The 16,491-nt window shown below is 47.9% G+C and overlaps 1 protein-coding gene across 2 annotated transcripts in view; it reads left to right on the top strand.

Annotated features, from left to right (window-relative positions):
* LOC119432096 (dopamine receptor 2) overlaps positions 1–16,491 on the top strand; it is a 313,310-nt gene that overhangs the window by 71,668 nt on the left and 225,151 nt on the right. Inside the window, exon 1 of one of the 2 annotated variants that reach the window (XM_037699480.2) lies at positions 1,819–1,912. The exons of the other annotated variant lie outside the window; for it this stretch is intronic. The gene's annotated coding sequence lies outside the window, so the exon portion shown is untranslated. Of the gene's footprint in view, positions 1–1,818; positions 1,913–16,491 lie in introns of those variants that run through there. 2 annotated transcript variants of the gene reach the window in all.

Below are 16,491 nucleotides of genomic sequence, written 5' to 3'. Positions count from 1 at the left end.
GATTAACAACAGTTCTTTCAAGCCTTAATAAGTTTCCTTACTGAAAGTTATTTGAATCTATGTATTAATAATAAATGTGCCCCTGTTTTTTAATTTATATTTTATTATTTTATTGACTGACTTACTTGTATTTAATTGCAAAAAGAGCAGAATGTACTGTTTTGATTCTGTTTCTTTTTCTACTATACTGACTATAATTGCGCTTACGAAATTTGCTTTATTGGACGAGTATTTTTATATTACATCATGTTATGATCAGTTGATCATTGCACAAATTATTGCTTGGGGATAAGCCCGTGACACACAAGTTGCCAACATTTCCAATATCAGCCAAATAAATCACCCACTCGCATATTCAAGGTTAAAGTAAATGTAAGTATAAGCAGCAATGGAGCACGCTGTTGCCTGGACTGATTTGGAAAAGCAGTACGCGCCTATTCGCACTTAGGCCGCACCTATTCGCACTTACACCGCATTGATCAAAACGTGGCAAACGGAAAGTATTTCCTATTTCAAATCAAACATCCTGCCGGCAAAGTGCAGGTAGATATTGTCTACCTAATCTGCGCTTGAAGGCTATATACACTACAAAGAACGACCTTAATATCCGCAAACAACATTCACCAATTGTCCTTTTTTGAACTAAATCACGTCCTTGGCCCATGGAACCGCGCTGCCTGTGCAATGACTCGCGCAACGAAGGCACGTTTGTGCTTCCTGAGAAACAATGGTCTCAATGAGACACTTTAGCCGAGTGTTGAGTGTTGTGTCTTGTTTATGTTGTGTATCCGTGTTGTGAACTGTGCATATCACTCCAATTTTCATTCTATTATATGGAGTACTATGCTAGGCGTGCCTGGCGGCATGCCTATAGCATGGTACTCTAGATGGATAATGAATTTCCGGGATTTAAAGAATCTCCAGGGTTCAATAAATCTCTCTCTCTTTTGCACTTTCTCTTCCGTGGTTGAAGTATATATCCATAGATCAGCTGTACTGCACTCGTTAAAGGGATTGCAGATCAAATTAAACTAAAAAAAAGTACGGCAACAACACGCCCTATGCAGACAGGGCGTTCTGTATAGACAATTTCGCACGCTCGATAACAGGACAACCATGACGACCATGACTGAAGCTGAGAACGAAAAGAAGCGCGGCGTGCTGACGTCCGTGAGTGTGTTTTTGTGTCGAATAGTCCTATATTGGCTCCCTCCAAAGAGTTCTGTGACTGAGTTTTATTTATTATGTTTACATCAACCTAAACTACCTGGTTGGGCTTCGTGTATGCAGTATATTTGAAATAATAACGTCCATGCCGGCTCGCATAGCCGCACGTAAGGTAATTTGCTTCTGTAAATTTAGATGCCGCTGCAGATGCTTCATTTTCACTGTAAGAGCCCCGCGTTGCAACTGAGTCACTTCAGCTCCACTCACTACGCGTCGAAACGAAATCAAGACCGCTTTTCGGAGTGAAGCGAAGCGAGAGCATCCAAAGGTAGAAAAGGCCGTTCAAACTCAGCGCCGTGCGTGGGGAGGGCGTCCCTGTCCTCTGTCGTCCGCTGTCATACGCGAGGACCAAGCGTCATTCTTTATTTTTACCGCCCCGAAGTGAAGGCACTCCCGCAAAAGCACTGTCACTCCAGCAATCCCGACCTGCAAGCCGGCTAGTGAACGCGCGTTCGTGACGTCACAGGCTTGTCTGCGAGCATATGCCTGCCGCCTGCCCACGGTCAGGCGTAAACACGCCGGCACGCAACGGCTCGCAGTTCTCTCCCGTGCTGCGGCGACACATGCTTCCCGCATCGGCTCATGCCCGCTGCCGGGAGCCCTCTGTCACTACGCCGCCGCCATGGCGCGACCAAAATGCGCGCCTAGGCGCAGCAGCGCATCCCGGCCGCCCGAGTAGCCCGCGGTGAGTGGACCTCGACTCTTGCACTGGCTCGCTGAGCGCGCGCACGAGCGCGTGCAATATCCCGTCGCGCGCTTGCATGCGTCCAGAATTCTGTGCCATAACCTACTTGCCTGCCTCAGCAGGCGGAAAGTGTGAAACCAAGGGCAGGCGGAAAGCTCCGTGCGTCCTTCCTTTCCACGTTCCGCCTGTCAAAAATAGGTGGGTGGCGCGCATTTACGAACACAGGTGAACCACGCGTCGCCACCTGCTTTCGAAATATGCACCTGTTTTGAAAGAATGCCGCTGTCGAGCAGTTTCGCACGAACTCAACGTTGCTTGCGATCGCTGTTACGCCAATTTTATTTCAATCACCCATGACGATATTCCGCGTTATTGAACGGTGTGAATAATAAGCGTGAATTCAAACGGGAACAATTCAAAAGCAGCTCGATTGCGTTGTTGCGTTTCGAAGTTCGCCTGCATATATTAGAGTGACTTAATTCACAGTTCAAAACGTGCGCTTGGGACTACTTCATTCTCGGCTACAGCGATTTCACGTCGCCATTCTATGTAATTACGCAGAGCAGGCGTTCTGATCAGTTATTTCCTGTTCGCGTTTCAATTTATTCTGATGATACGTATACGTCGGTCGTAAACGGCTTCCTGCATCCTCTCTCGATTGTGTAAATTTTCATAATTCCTAGCGCACTACCTTTAGAAATTTGTTGTTGTTGTTGAGACAAATATATATTGAATAGAAAAGGCAAGGAGGTTAACGTGGCTTAAATAAGCGCTTTGCTGCTCTATACGCAGGTGGGAAAGCAGAAAGACAGATATGCAGGCAATACGAGTTGGCATTGGCGCACTCATATCATCTGATTTGACAGGTGCATCGACACCGTCGCTCTGTCACTGGTAGTCCAGAAAAATTGTTCTTTTTATGCGATATTACAGTTGCATATGGCCCGTGCCAATAACCGTTGTATAGATGATGTCCCAGATGTGGAAGATAGACCGGCGCTTGATTATATCTCGGTTTCTCATTTTATAGATACCTGCAAATTTCTTGCCTATTTTGTAAAAAGCCTACCAGAAACCTTGTTGTTCGACTTTAGAGAGGCCTTCCGAGCTCTTCTCTTTCAGCATATTAGTCGATACTAGCCAACCAGTGCCGCGCTATACACGTACAGCTGTTTCAGTACTTGTTTATCTTTCTTTTCTTTTTGCCTTTTGTTCATTTCATTTTAAAGACAGCTAATAGAGCGCTTGTATCTTTTCGTTCTGTCGGACGTCAAAGGAAACCATGCCACAGGCGGGGATAGATGCATGCATGTGTATTTCATGTGCAGGCCTGTAAGCCTCAAGGATTGTGCAATTGAGTGTATAACCGCGCTCTATGTGGAAGGAGGTATTTCGGCAATGAATGGGTTCGGTGTCCGAACAACTAAGTCCCGTGTAACACTTTTACAGTGGAATAAATGAAAGATTCGAGAATATAAGCACTTTTCATGCATATAACTAGTATGTTTAATTAGTTCTTCGAGCTGCACTCACAAAGCTGACAAGAAAACAACGTTGAAGCACCGTGTGAAGCAAGCATAGAATGCATTGGCAACTTGGAAAGTGCATGATGCAAAAGTAGCTCCCTTCGTTCGCATACATGTGTGCACACTCCGTGACGTGCCAGCATTCCAGGACATTTCTAATTAAGGAGGTTTAACATCGGGGCACCCGAATCTAAGGTGCCCTTAGCGAAAAGCGTCTCGCCACCGCGCATTCGGTGCACGCAAAATGCTTCCTTTGCTTTGGGCCACTGTGGTTTAGGATTCACACTCGTGTTCCCGTAAGCTTTGCGTAAACGCGGCATCTACATCGGAGAGACAACTCCCGCTTAGCACCAAAGCTGACCTTATTTCTCGGTAACAGGCAATTTTCGTGACAAACAAGTGGTGTCGATCCCATTGGAAACCGCTTATCAAAGAACAGGAGCCGAAAAAGCGTATCGTTCGTAAGTGCGCTTTACTATTGCTGGCCACCTTCACTATTAGTATGCCCGACATCGATAACGACTGGTTGAGAGCTGATATTAGGAAAAAATCTAGCGAGATAACATTTCTGTGAATGCGGACCCAGGGCCTATATTCACAAAAAGCTCTTATGCTAGAATGGTTCGTAAGAGAAAATTCTGGTCAATCCTGATGCTGGCCATATTATTAGCGAAGGCAGCCACACAATGGCAAAAAGCACTTACGAACGATACGCTTTGCGAATTCGGCGCCAGATGATCAGCGATGGAGAGTTCACCTGATTTGCTGCATTCTTTCTCAGTTTATAGCACGCGATCTCACCGTGTCCATCTAAAGCCCCTGTATATAAAAAGTAGCGACACTCTCCTCCTCCGCCTTCCATCCTCCTCGTTTCTCCTCTCTTTCGCGCTCCTTTTTCGACCATTGCGCTGCCTACACCGCTTGAAACACGTGCACTTGTTTATCTTTCGTCGCTGATCAGATTCGACGATCGCCGACTGTGTTCGCCGCTATCGTTGTGCTCCTCGCAGTCGGTAGACGCTTCTCGGGCGAAAATGGCGATGGAGCGTGATCGTAAACAAACGGCGCGACGGTCCACGTGATGCCATTAGGCCAATACCGACGCGGCGTCGGCCTCGGACAGGGTGTGAGAGGAGGCGGCGGCATTCTTCAAAGCGTGACGCTACTTTTTATATATAGGGGTTTTATGTCCATCCTGCCCCCCCCCCCCCCCCTCCTCGCTCGATCTCATCTTTCTATTCCCTCTTTCCCGTCCCCCAAAGTAGGGTAGCCAACCAAACGCATTTCTGGTTAACATTCCTGCCTTCTCTCTTTCTCTCCTCCTCCTAGGGCAAGAACTTTTTTGTGAATACAGTCCCTGGGGTGCTATGCAGAATGCGCCGAGTTTCTCGTTCGCACGCGTTTTACCCGACTTTGCTCGATGGCAGTCAGTGAACGGAGATAGGAAGGAACGTGCAAAACCAGCAGGCAAAAAGAACTGTCGAGATAAAGTCGCGTATGACAACATGAGCGCACCCTGCACGGCACAGTGCTTCCGCGCTTCAAGCGCAGAAGACTGCACAACAAAACGCGCCAGCGCCGCGTATTGTTATCAACGTATTATCGCAATTTAGCAATAACGTCACTGTCCCGCTGTCTATCTGCACACTTGCCGTGAGCCGCTTGCCAGGCCTTTCTCGGGTGCGTCAAGGGCGTGCCTCCTCTTTCGGGCATTATCTTTCCATCGTCCGTCGAATGTGAACAGGGCACATGCGGCGCATTCTTGCACCTACACTTTCTCTGAATCGAATACTTTAAAATGCAGCAAATAAAATACATTTTATTTTTTAAAGTATAGGTTTTTCGTTTTGAATGCTATAAATTTGTGATGACAGACGGACATCGAGTGAATTATTAAATTTTGCACTTTCTTGCCGCGAGTAGCGACAGTGAGGCGAAAGCTTACAAGCGGATACATTCTAGAGGGTGGCACGCACGAGGGAGTTCATATGGTGAGCAGTCTCCAGGGGCGCTGCAGTGCTATTCTCGATAAAGTCAGTCATGACAATGATCTGTCCCTTCCCTGTCTATTAGGGGAATGGCAACGCAGCGCTGCGGCATGGCTGTTCCGCAGGTGCTTCGCTGAGGCGGCTATTACGGCCGCCGCTTTACCAACTGAAACGACACTCTAGCCATAGAGACGGGAGCAACCGTTGTCGCTGCAAAATGGCTGTGTGGTATTGTAGGGTCCGTAGTGACGCAGCACAGTGAAAACGCACCAGTTTATCTGTGTGCGCGAAGCCTCCGCGATGCATTGCGAAGAACAGCGTGCTGCACAGCGACACAATTCATCACTTGTCATCGCTTGCCCAGTGAAGGTGCCTCCGTGCGCATGTACGCAGAATTTGAGTGTGCTGTTTGCTCCAGTGTGCTTGCCGATTGCATCTGCTGCTGAGCTAACAGCGATCCCAGATGGATATCGCAACGACAGCGCAGCAATCGCATTTTGACGGGTGAGGGCTCTTGTGTACAGTTAGGAAATTAGACTTCGAACGCGGGAAGGTGTTGCAACTGTTTAGTGTGCCGTGCTTGTGATGAAGAAATACCATCGCACTGGGTCTAGAAAAGCGAGCGATCTCGTCGCTGACCGTGTTTGCGACACTGCAGCTCCGATACATCACCGATGATAGAGCAGCCATCTCCAACGACAGTGCGATACGTTGTCGTTGGAAAACACTATGCACTGCTCAGCATCGTCATCCACCACAGCGCATCGACGCCTTGCATGCAGCTACAGTGGCGTGCCGATAATTATTTGCTGTGTGCTACGTCGCCACAATGCAGGCAATGAACCGTGTTGTGGGGCCATTACAGCCTAAGATATATGCATAGGCCATCGAAAGTCGACGCTTTGTTTTTTATATTGGTGCTCAGTACATCACCGATGACAGTGCGTTGTGCGTGTTTTATTTCGGCGGTCAACGTTGTTGATGCCTCTCAGTTCCGCACCACGTCGCTGTTGCCGAAAAATAAGTTTGGCGTGGCCCAACCGTGGTTTTGATTGACAGGCGAACTCGTGCCAAACTCGTACATCGCGAAACCCCCCTCGAGTTGAACTCGCGAACGTCGCGGCGGCAGCAGCAGCCCGTGTCACCGCATCCAGCGTCAGCAAGCCTCAATATGACCGTCTGGACCCGCTCACCTACATGACCGACATAGAATTTCAGCGTCATTTTTGCCTTTCCAAAACGTCAGGGCGCTGGCTGTGTGACGAGTTAGGCGAAGGCCCTCGTCTGCGGAGACAGCGTAGTGGGCAAATTATGCTTGGCTGCGACTGCGATGGCGTGACTAGGCTGCGGAGGAAAAGTTCGTGTGATCGCATCGGCGCTCTCTGGCTTCAAGCGCTGTTCGTCCACCGCACCCCAGCCCCAGGCCAGGTCCGGCGGTGTCATCGGAGTACTGGGGCACCTGCGAGCACTTTGGGTTCAACCCGGACCACCCAACCTGAGAAGCCGAAGTGGTCACATTATACGGGAAGACTCAGAATGGACGCCGGGCTGCCGTCCGGTGCAACAGGTGCCGAAAGCAGTTTTTGCAGTTACACGGTACCGCTGCACTGCACCGGCAGAGAGGCGAAGGAAGTTACTTCGCCAACACGGACCGCCTCGGCCGTCCGAACGACCACCTCTACCGGCGGCAAATGATATGGCTCACGTACTGCGTGAGCAAAAGCGTAGACATATGGCTGTTGAAGGAGATGACCGGCGCCTTGTTTCCTCTATCGGAGCACGCCATCGCCGACTGGAGGAACTGCCTCCGTAAGGTCGCGAGGGACGAGCTGCTGGCGCAACCTCCACTCGGTGGCCGCGGGAAGATAGCGCAAATTGACAACCGAGGCCGTCTAACGACGGGCGACAACGTTCTGCCGAGCAGCCAAAAATTACGGCTGTATTAAAGATGGTGGCCCATGGGTCTCCGGCATGGTCTGCGCGACCAGAGGGGTGCTGCGCCTTTTCAAGGTCGACCGACGAACGGCGGCGACGCTATGCGCCATTATTACAGCCAATGTTCAACCGGGGACCATTATTCATAGTGACGAATTGGTCGCATACAACTGTATCCCAAATTTAGTGGATGCTAACGGGGCTATGCCTCAATCTGCATTGCGAGACAGTCAAACAGCTGGAACTTTCTGGGCCCCATCACGGGCATTCACACGCAAAGAATATAAAGTTATTGTCAAAACGTGAAGAGCCACCTCGTCAGCGGTGGGTACAGGGTAACTGCTCCGATGCTGGAGTCCAACCTGGGATGGATGCGGTGGCAGTCAACGTCCACGTGCGCTGCAAAGATCCTTTCTTGCGTTTGTTAGAAGCCACGGATCGCTTGGGCTACTCAGTATAAAGACTCTTTCCTGCGGTTGTTAGAAGCCATCGCTCGGCGCTGGCCAGTATGAAGGTGCATCACAAAGTAAAAGAAAATAAAGCGTAGTTTTCTGACCCTTGCATGAGTGTTTTCCACCATTCCTGAGTGCTTACACGGTAAGCCTGCGGCAAACCACTCCTGCGCTTGCCGACGCTCACTTCGTCTCGCAGCCTTGCTTTAGCGCGAGCAACGAGCGATCTGTTGAAAGCCCAGTGTGAAAACCAGGCGCACACCAATCTCTGCTCGGAAATGGGACCGCAAGCACGTAGCGATCCGCGCCAATCCAACCCAGAGGAAAAAGGAGGAGGGCGAGCGTCCCCTTGTGGTAGAACGCGAAATGTATTAGCCTACAAATTAGACTAATACACATTGAGTGCTCATCTTGTAAAATTTAAAATGCTTATAACCCGCGGTAATGTCACTAATATTATTGTACTAAATGCATTTATTTTATAACTTGCTTGTGCCTGTAATGCGCTCGGTGGAACGACAAACAGGTGAAAGAAGGCATGACCATGCACCGACCGTATGATCACGTGAGCCACAGTTTGTCGACCACCCATATAGCAACGCCCAAGGAATGATAGCCACCCAGATTGAATCTAGATAAACCAATGAAACTGGAGGCGTGCCGACGGACAAACTTCATCTTGTTGCTATTAGTTTTTGTTTCATCTTGCGGCTTCGCCAGAGCTCGTGAAGTCCCGAGTTTCGCCAAACTCGGTGCATCCTGCGTAGTACTCCTAGGGCGCTATGACGTAAAATGATTCCAAACTGTTTTGATTCCAATTTCTGCAATCAACCTCCACGATTGGTCAAAACATTTTTGGGCCACTCCGAACTTCGCCTGTCTTTCACGCGACGTCACGAAAACCGCGATAGCTCCTCATCTGATATAACGTGTACACACTGATTATGCATGATTAAACCGCACAAAAGAAAAACAATCATTCCTGATTCGACGCCTTTTCACCATTAGCCCTCTGCTATTGGTCCAATGTTTTCTGGCTACGCCCACTTTGCCTGTCTGTCACGCGACCTCACAAACCCGCGAAATCTCACCACGTCAAAGGGACGTGTACGCGAAAAAAATGCATTAATATGCCGAACAAAACTAAAAAATTTTCTGAATAGCCACAGACTGCCCCGTTCCGAAAGGAATAGAAGATGGCTGCCCGCCGATCGCTACTCGCACCTGCCGGTGAGCATGTATTTATTTGCGCAAGATAAATCTTTTTGCGTGGCAGTAACACGTTATCGAGCCCTTTTGGCATGCATACGACATCGCTCTGCCAACTCTTCCTTGCTGAGGATCCGTTTTAGCGGCATTCTTATCCTTCCGTTGCACGCCGCCGTGATTTTTGGCCAGCCACCGCAAGCTAAGTAAGGCGAAGCGGACTAATCGGCGAAGCCGGCACCACCCTCTTCATGCGGTTATCTATTTTCACTGTGCTGGCACGGCCCCATCGAAACCCTCTCCACTAGAGCATGCTCCTCGCCTCTTGTCAGCCAGTTAGACAAGAAAAACCGCAGAGTGTAGACATGTTATTGGTTTTGAAAGCGAACAAAGTGACCTCCTATGAACAAGGAGAATGTTTGAGGGTTGTTCAGACAACGCTGCCGGTCACCGCCCGATGCTTGCGTCGGTGGTTACGTAAATTTGACGTCAGGAGTTTGGAATCAAAACAGTTTGGAATCATTTTACGTTATAGCGCCCCTGGGCTGCTATTCACAAAAAAAAAACTTTTACGCTAGAATTTTTGTAAGAGAAAATTCTAGCCTGTCCTGATGCTGGACATATTACTAACGGAGGCGAGTGACCAATCACAAAGAACATTTACTAACGAAAAGCTTTGTGAATGCTACCTAGGTGTTGATGCCTAGGTGATGTTACCTAGGTGTTGTTACCTAGGTGATGCCACACGCATGACATTACGAATAACAATGAAGCCAGTAAAAACGAAACATTTTTGTCTTAAAACGCGTTGTTATGCAGTACTGCAGTACTGTTAGAAGTTGAGCTAGTTAGCATGGGTCAAAAACTTGTGAACGAAACGAACAAAGCGTTTCGTTCGCAAGTGCTCTTCCTCATTAGCCAGCGGCCTTTCTTAATAACATGTCCAGCATTTGATTAAATAGGAATCGTTCTTACGAACAATTATAGCGTAGCACCCTTTTTTTTTTGCGGATATGGGTGCGTTGAAGGAATCACCCCTGTACGATATAAGCAAACGTTGAAGGAATCACCACTGTACGAAAATACATGACACGACGTATTGCCGTCTTTTGCACGGTTCGCAAAGATGGTTACGTTGCTAACAATGGCGGCAAGAAAGCTTTAAAAGAAACTTAACCAAATCTCTCGCAGCGCTGGCCTATCACATTTATTGGCAAAGTGAAAGCTTAAGCCCCCATTTAGCGTGACAGTCGAATTTCTTCATAGGTGTAGTCATTTCATTCAAGCGATAATATGACCACCAATAATTGCTCTGGTTTTTCATTGAAATAGAATACGCCGATCCTCCATGTTTCAGGTAAAGGTACAATCGGTTAAAATAGTTTGTTATACAAAGTACGGGGAAAACGTATATCCTGTCATCCGAGATGACGCATGCGCCTCTTATTCTAGTTTGAAAAAAAAAATTAAAAATCGGTTCTTTAATGAAGTCGCCAGTACGTGCTGTGTAGACGAGAACAGCGCGCGAGAAATGGCAAACAGTGCCGAAACCAATTAAGCACTCCCGCTCAGTGGCAGCGTTGCGGGCATGTATAGAGTCCGTACTCTCCGCAGGACTACATCCAGGTCGATGCCGAGTTCGCAATTTATAGTCGCCCGACTATTGCGCTCAGCATTTGAGAGCAGTAAACAGTGCGCTCTGTGTAATGACGGCCACGAAAGTGGTACCGTGGGGGAAGAGGCGGCGCCGAGAGCGACCGACGACCATGCTATCCCAGCTCGATCGGCTTCCTTTTTTGGATCGTGCCAGTTCACTCCAGAGTTCCCTGTCTTCGTGACCCTCTTCCCTGTTTTTTTAAAGCACTCGTGGCGTCACCAACCCAGGTCGATAAGGAAGTTGAAACTGTGGCGAAAAATTTATAGCCCTGGCATCTTTCTAGCAACGCTATAACCCCACCAGGAGACCCTCATTTCTTCAAAGCGCAGCCTCGGTCGGATTTTCTTAGCCACGGCGTCGTACGGCGAGGCGATCATAGGGTCCCACGAACATGGCTGCTCACAACAGGCTGCAAACAAATAATAAAGATACAGGAAAAATACCGAAAGGAATGTGCTTGCTAGTGGCGCAAACTCGTCGGAGGGGCCAGCGACCAAACGAGATGAGGTCTAGCGCACGCTCGCATGAGCAGAGCTCGTTCTGCGTGCCTCGTTGGCCGCCCCCTCGGCTCCCTGCAGAGTGCCGCCTCTGCGCACGCGGGAGGCGCCTCTTGGCACGCTGCCTGCAGTCGCATCGCAGCCTATTAGCTGCGATAGCGCGCGCAAAGCTATATTCACCGCCCGAGCGCTTGTTAGCATAACAAATCACTGCAGCGGGGAGGAATAAAAAAAGATTGTAAAAAGCCCAAGCAAAGAGTGCACGTCGCTCCACTTTCCGCTACACAAAACTCGGTTTCGTTTACGAAGACACACTTGTTGGCCCACCCCTCTCGAATGTCACTATGATACCATAATCGCAGATGAAGGCCGTTTCTTTACCGCTCGTGTTAATGCGCGATAAAGTGACTGCACGTTGGGCGCAATTTGTTGTCAGGGCTTTGATCACTCGCTCCCGTCCTGCCCAAGCCCCTTCACTTTTGGAGAGATGCGGCGGGCTTTGATAGTGCTGGCATAGCGGCCGCTTTCATACACCATGCTCGCTGACTCGCCACCAATTCAAACCAGGCGACGGCACGACACGTTGCGCACTTCTTGCTGCTTACGTCTCTTTCGGCGTATGTCTGCATGAAGTATAGGCAGTTGTAGGTAGTTTTCCAGAGCCAGACAGCATTTATTTACGCCCCAGTAACGATACATCCTATACGCAGTCCTGCATTCCCTGTGTTAACGTTCATTGATGTTTCCTATTTAACTAAAAGGTTTAGAGTTGAGACTACTATGCAAATGTCAATGGGCGCTGACGAGTTATGCCTATCTAGCTCTATAAGTTTATGCCCCAACATAACTTTCGATAAAGTTAAGGCGTTTACGATGTCGCAGGCCTTACTTAGGCTGCAGTTCTCTTTGGGTACTCTAAAGCAAAACAGCGCAATAATGAAGCGACGAACGGCTCACACGTATTACTTGAATTGTTATCGCCTACACTGTTTCGTCATAATGTTTGGTTAGACCTTCATGTTGGCCAGAGTTTTGTCTTGCGCTGCCTTTGCCTGCCGCCTCACAGCCTTCGTCAGCTGACGTAATTGCAGCACGCGAAACAAAAGGTTATGCTGAGCGATTACCAGTCCAATCTTTATGGCGAGCGTCTCACTATAGAGATATAGAAAGGCAGTATGTGTCTGCCGCAATCGAATAAATAAGTTTTGCGGAAAGACGGCGTTAGTGTTCAAGATGGTGGATAATGAGTGTCGATTTTCTGAGACATTTACTTTGAACTAAGCTGGTGCGTGGTGCTTAGACGTCCAGTCAGTGGTCGTACTAAATCGGGTCTCAGCTTCTAGTATATGAAATGATAGCCGAACCGTCTGGCATTCTATAGCCAGTTTAGCCGGTTTTGACGTTTACGGCCTCAAAGCACGTGCCACATGGATTCAACTTACATTTGCAGTAAACAAAGTTTTCTTCATGTATAACACTATATCAGCGTTCTGCTGTTATATCACGCTGTAAATATGGGCCAGGAAACGAATTCGACCAGCCACCAACTGTTGACAGGTATAAGAAAGAATTTTACCTGCACAATTCAGTTAACGGTTACAAGGAGCCCGTTTTTAATGTTATACCGTGCAGCAAAACTCATTGCTGTAAAATGGAGCACAGATAGAACGCTACTGGAAGGTTTTATGGCTATAATCTACTGGATCCTTTTTTAAAGCTTCTTTTTTTTCTCTTTTTTGTCTGCGCGTTTGTTTTTGCGTGGAACCGAAAATACCGCATTCACATGGAAACACTCGGAAACGCTACAGGAAGTGACATTTGATAAAATAATTGATGAAAGTTACTCTGGCCCACAAAATTGTCTTTCAAGAACTTAGTGGCGACTGTGCATGCAGCTTACGCAAGTACTCTTCATATGTATAGCATACTAAAGAGTACAATGTGGGCCGATTCTCCTCCGCAAAGATAGAGAGAGAAAAAAAAGTCTGTATCTATGTATATATATATATATATATATATATGCTTCCACTAAGTTAGAAGTTCTCGTCAAAAAAACAAAAAAGATCTGCTGACCTCACCATTAAACGGGGCGTAGTGGGGGCTGGCAGGCACACATTGATCAGGGGCCCAGAAAAAAATAACGTTGTATCGGAGTCGTTGGCGCGAGCCGCACTTTTCTGTTGCACCAAAGGCGCCCTATGTTTAGACGAAAGCGGTGCATATGCCGGAAAGTCGAACTTCTAGGCATCATTAGGTCAAGATGTAGGCCTTCTTTGAAAAGGTACAGGGAAGCAAAACGATTTCCCATGATACATAATCTTTCTTTAGTTTGGCTTGTCTACGTTGCTAGCAAAGTTTCGGGAATGTGTATTATATATGCAATAAAAATAGAAGACGCTTAATTTGAAGTAGGTCGCTTCAGGCTTTTTGGCGAAATCCTAAAGGCGAAGCAGAATGCCTTCATTGTGCGGGAAAATGAAAAAGCAGCTGTATGGAGCTTCAGCTTCATTACGAGGAATCAAAATAACACCTTATAAGATCGTCTATAGGCTCGCAACTCGCTTGGAAACTGATACTGTAATCACTTTTAATGTTACCGTTTATAATGCAGTATTTTATCCACTAATTATCATTTATGGCTGTTGCTATCGATCGTACAGAGCTAAATGCTGTGACATGCATCTATACCTTTCGGAAGGAGACTCCCCCGCATAGAGCGCTTTCTGTGCTGTTGCGCTGATCGTGTAATGTATGCATGCAGCAGGCGCACTTCTTTACAGCACACCCGAGGCCCTTACGCAGAGCTTCGGAGTGGGCGTAAGAAATAGCGGCTGTTAAATTAGTTGCCTCCTTGAGCCGTATTTGGAAACGTTTGAAACTGCGCGACAGCATCCTGATTACCCAACAACGTCGCAATCGCTAAAGAAGGTACCAAGGTCGGTATAATGTAGCGATGCATTCCGCTCGATTCTACGCGACTCTTATTATCCACCATTCACGGTGGCCTGATCCCATCGATAACGTGGGCGGAGAGTCACTCTGACTACTGATGAAACCCAAAACGTGCGAAAAAGAATGACATCAGTAAAGGCATCTCTACAAAATGACCAAACATGAGGGTATACGGTAGACATGTCGTCCAGTGCAGGCTTAGAGTTCACTCATGGACAGTCACAGGTTCATCCGTCTTCCCGATTACCGCGAATACACTGTCGTAAGAGTGGTTGCTGCCTTGCCGAAGGTAAGCCCTCTTGTCGAAACGTTGGCTCCAGGCTGAGGTTTCCCTTGTTCACCCGCTGTAGATCATTGTCGTACAAGGCACATGCGTGTGCGCACAATAAGGTAGCGCGGCAATATCGGCAACATCAGCGGAGCTGTTGCGTGTTTTGTAGATACCAAATCAAGTTCTCTGTTGCACTCTTCCATTGTTCAGTGTGGCGCTGAGCCCAAGATGAACCGTGCTAAACGTTCGTTTGTGCATTATAAACAAGTTTGTGCATTACAAACCACGTTAGTGCCTTACAAACAAGCAAGGCCAGTGCGTCCACCACGTGGCTACGATCATGTATACAAAACATGAAACCCATCTACGTACGCCTTGTACAAAGTTGAAGAATCAGGCAAGAGCCACCGTTTCCTTGTTTACCGAGAAGCCAATCTCTTCGCCAGAAAATACATCGCAAGTACCGCCTGTGTGTAAAACACAAACAACGCTGGTTATTATAGGCCTTTATCTGCCTGTCCGAAGGAGACATCAAAGTTAGTTTCTTGCAGTCATTGCAGCGTGCAGCCCGTGTCGCCTCGCCATGAGCACACGTTGTTCCACCAGTCAACACGTACGTTGAGGTGCGCGGATTATGTGCGATAAAAACACAATCGTTCCTTAACTGTTCTTTCTCTAAAGGTATGGTTTACACAGCTGGCCAACTTTCTTTATCTGTTCTTCCTTTATTTTTTATTTTAATAAGAGCATATTGGTGATTGTGCGCAATTTCAGTGAGGTCGCTTTGCCGAATGTGGTAACAGTTAGGTTTGATTCACACGGCTGTCAAACGACGCGGGTGACGCTGAGGTCATCGGTCAATGCGTGTCATTTTTGAGGAGAAACCGGTGAAGAAACGCTTTCTCCTGACAGACGCCGGTGCCGTAACGCAGGCGGGCCTTAATGAGAGGTGCGGCGGGAGGATCTAGACGTGCCTTTTTCCTCTGTAATGAAGTTAAAACTCTGCGTCAAAATTCCTATTCAATGTGCTACTCACATTCACTAAGACATGATGGTCATGGCTGCTACGTAGCCACTCAGCGGCCCGTTCACACTTATTCTATGCCTAATGGGTGAATAACTTATTTCGCTCTGCCGTCGAAGCATCATCGAGCGAAGTTACGGAGACTGCATCTGAAATCTATTTTCTGGAATGATTCCTTTACTGCTTTGCTCATATGAATATGCCATGTGTGAAGGAGCGCACATCCTGAAGTCCGCCATTCGCCTGTTAGCTTGGCGGATCGCCTGGCAACCTCCTGTAGATCTTCGATGATAATTATGGTATTCGCGGTGTTCACATATAAACGAGAACTGTGCCAACAACCACAGGGTTCTGGGGTTTTAAGTGCCAAAACCATGATCTGATTATGAGGCACGCCGTATTGCGTGACTGCGGAATCATTTTGACCACCTGGTGTTCTTTAACGTGCAGCCAATGCACGGTACACGGGCGTTGTTGCATTTCGGCCCCATCCAAGTGCGTCCGTCGTAGCCAGGATTTGATCCCGCGTCCTCATGCTCAGCAGTGCAACGCCATCACCACTAAGCCACGGTGGCCGGGTACATACACAATAAAGATATTTGCCAAATTTCACTATGGCCTGTACACCTTAGAAAAATCAGCAGTGCTTTCGTACCGCGCAACGCGCGAGCCGTGCTTCGCCACCGGCCAAGAATGACCCCGCAGCACTAGAAGCACTATAGTCATGCTGCAAGTGTACTGCAACCTTTAAATATTGTATTTCTTAAGATTAACGGCAGTTGTCATATAGAAGATCTTGAAGACTTTATAAGCGTTGCAACGGAGCACACTGGTGAATTAGGTCCAGTGACGTTTTCACTTAAGTAATTCGTGTACGCAACGTTGAGTCTGATGCTATGAAGACGCACAGCCTCCCGCATTTTTAGCTATATCGCACAAGCGTCCATCATGCGTCATTTTAGCGCCTTTAAGCGGCGATAATCAGCGATGTACTGTGAAGTGTACTAAGCACTCTCCTGAGCAAGAGTCGTCTAATGCGATGTTCCCTTCAGCAGGACGTACGACCATATT

The sequence above is a fragment of the Dermacentor silvarum genome, chromosome 1 (assembly GCF_013339745.2).
Source record: "Dermacentor silvarum isolate Dsil-2018 chromosome 1, BIME_Dsil_1.4, whole genome shotgun sequence".
NCBI lineage: Eukaryota > Metazoa > Arthropoda > Arachnida > Ixodida > Ixodidae > Dermacentor > Dermacentor silvarum.
Note: the sequence above shows the minus strand (reverse complement) of the source record. Positions and strands in the feature narration are given on the sequence as shown.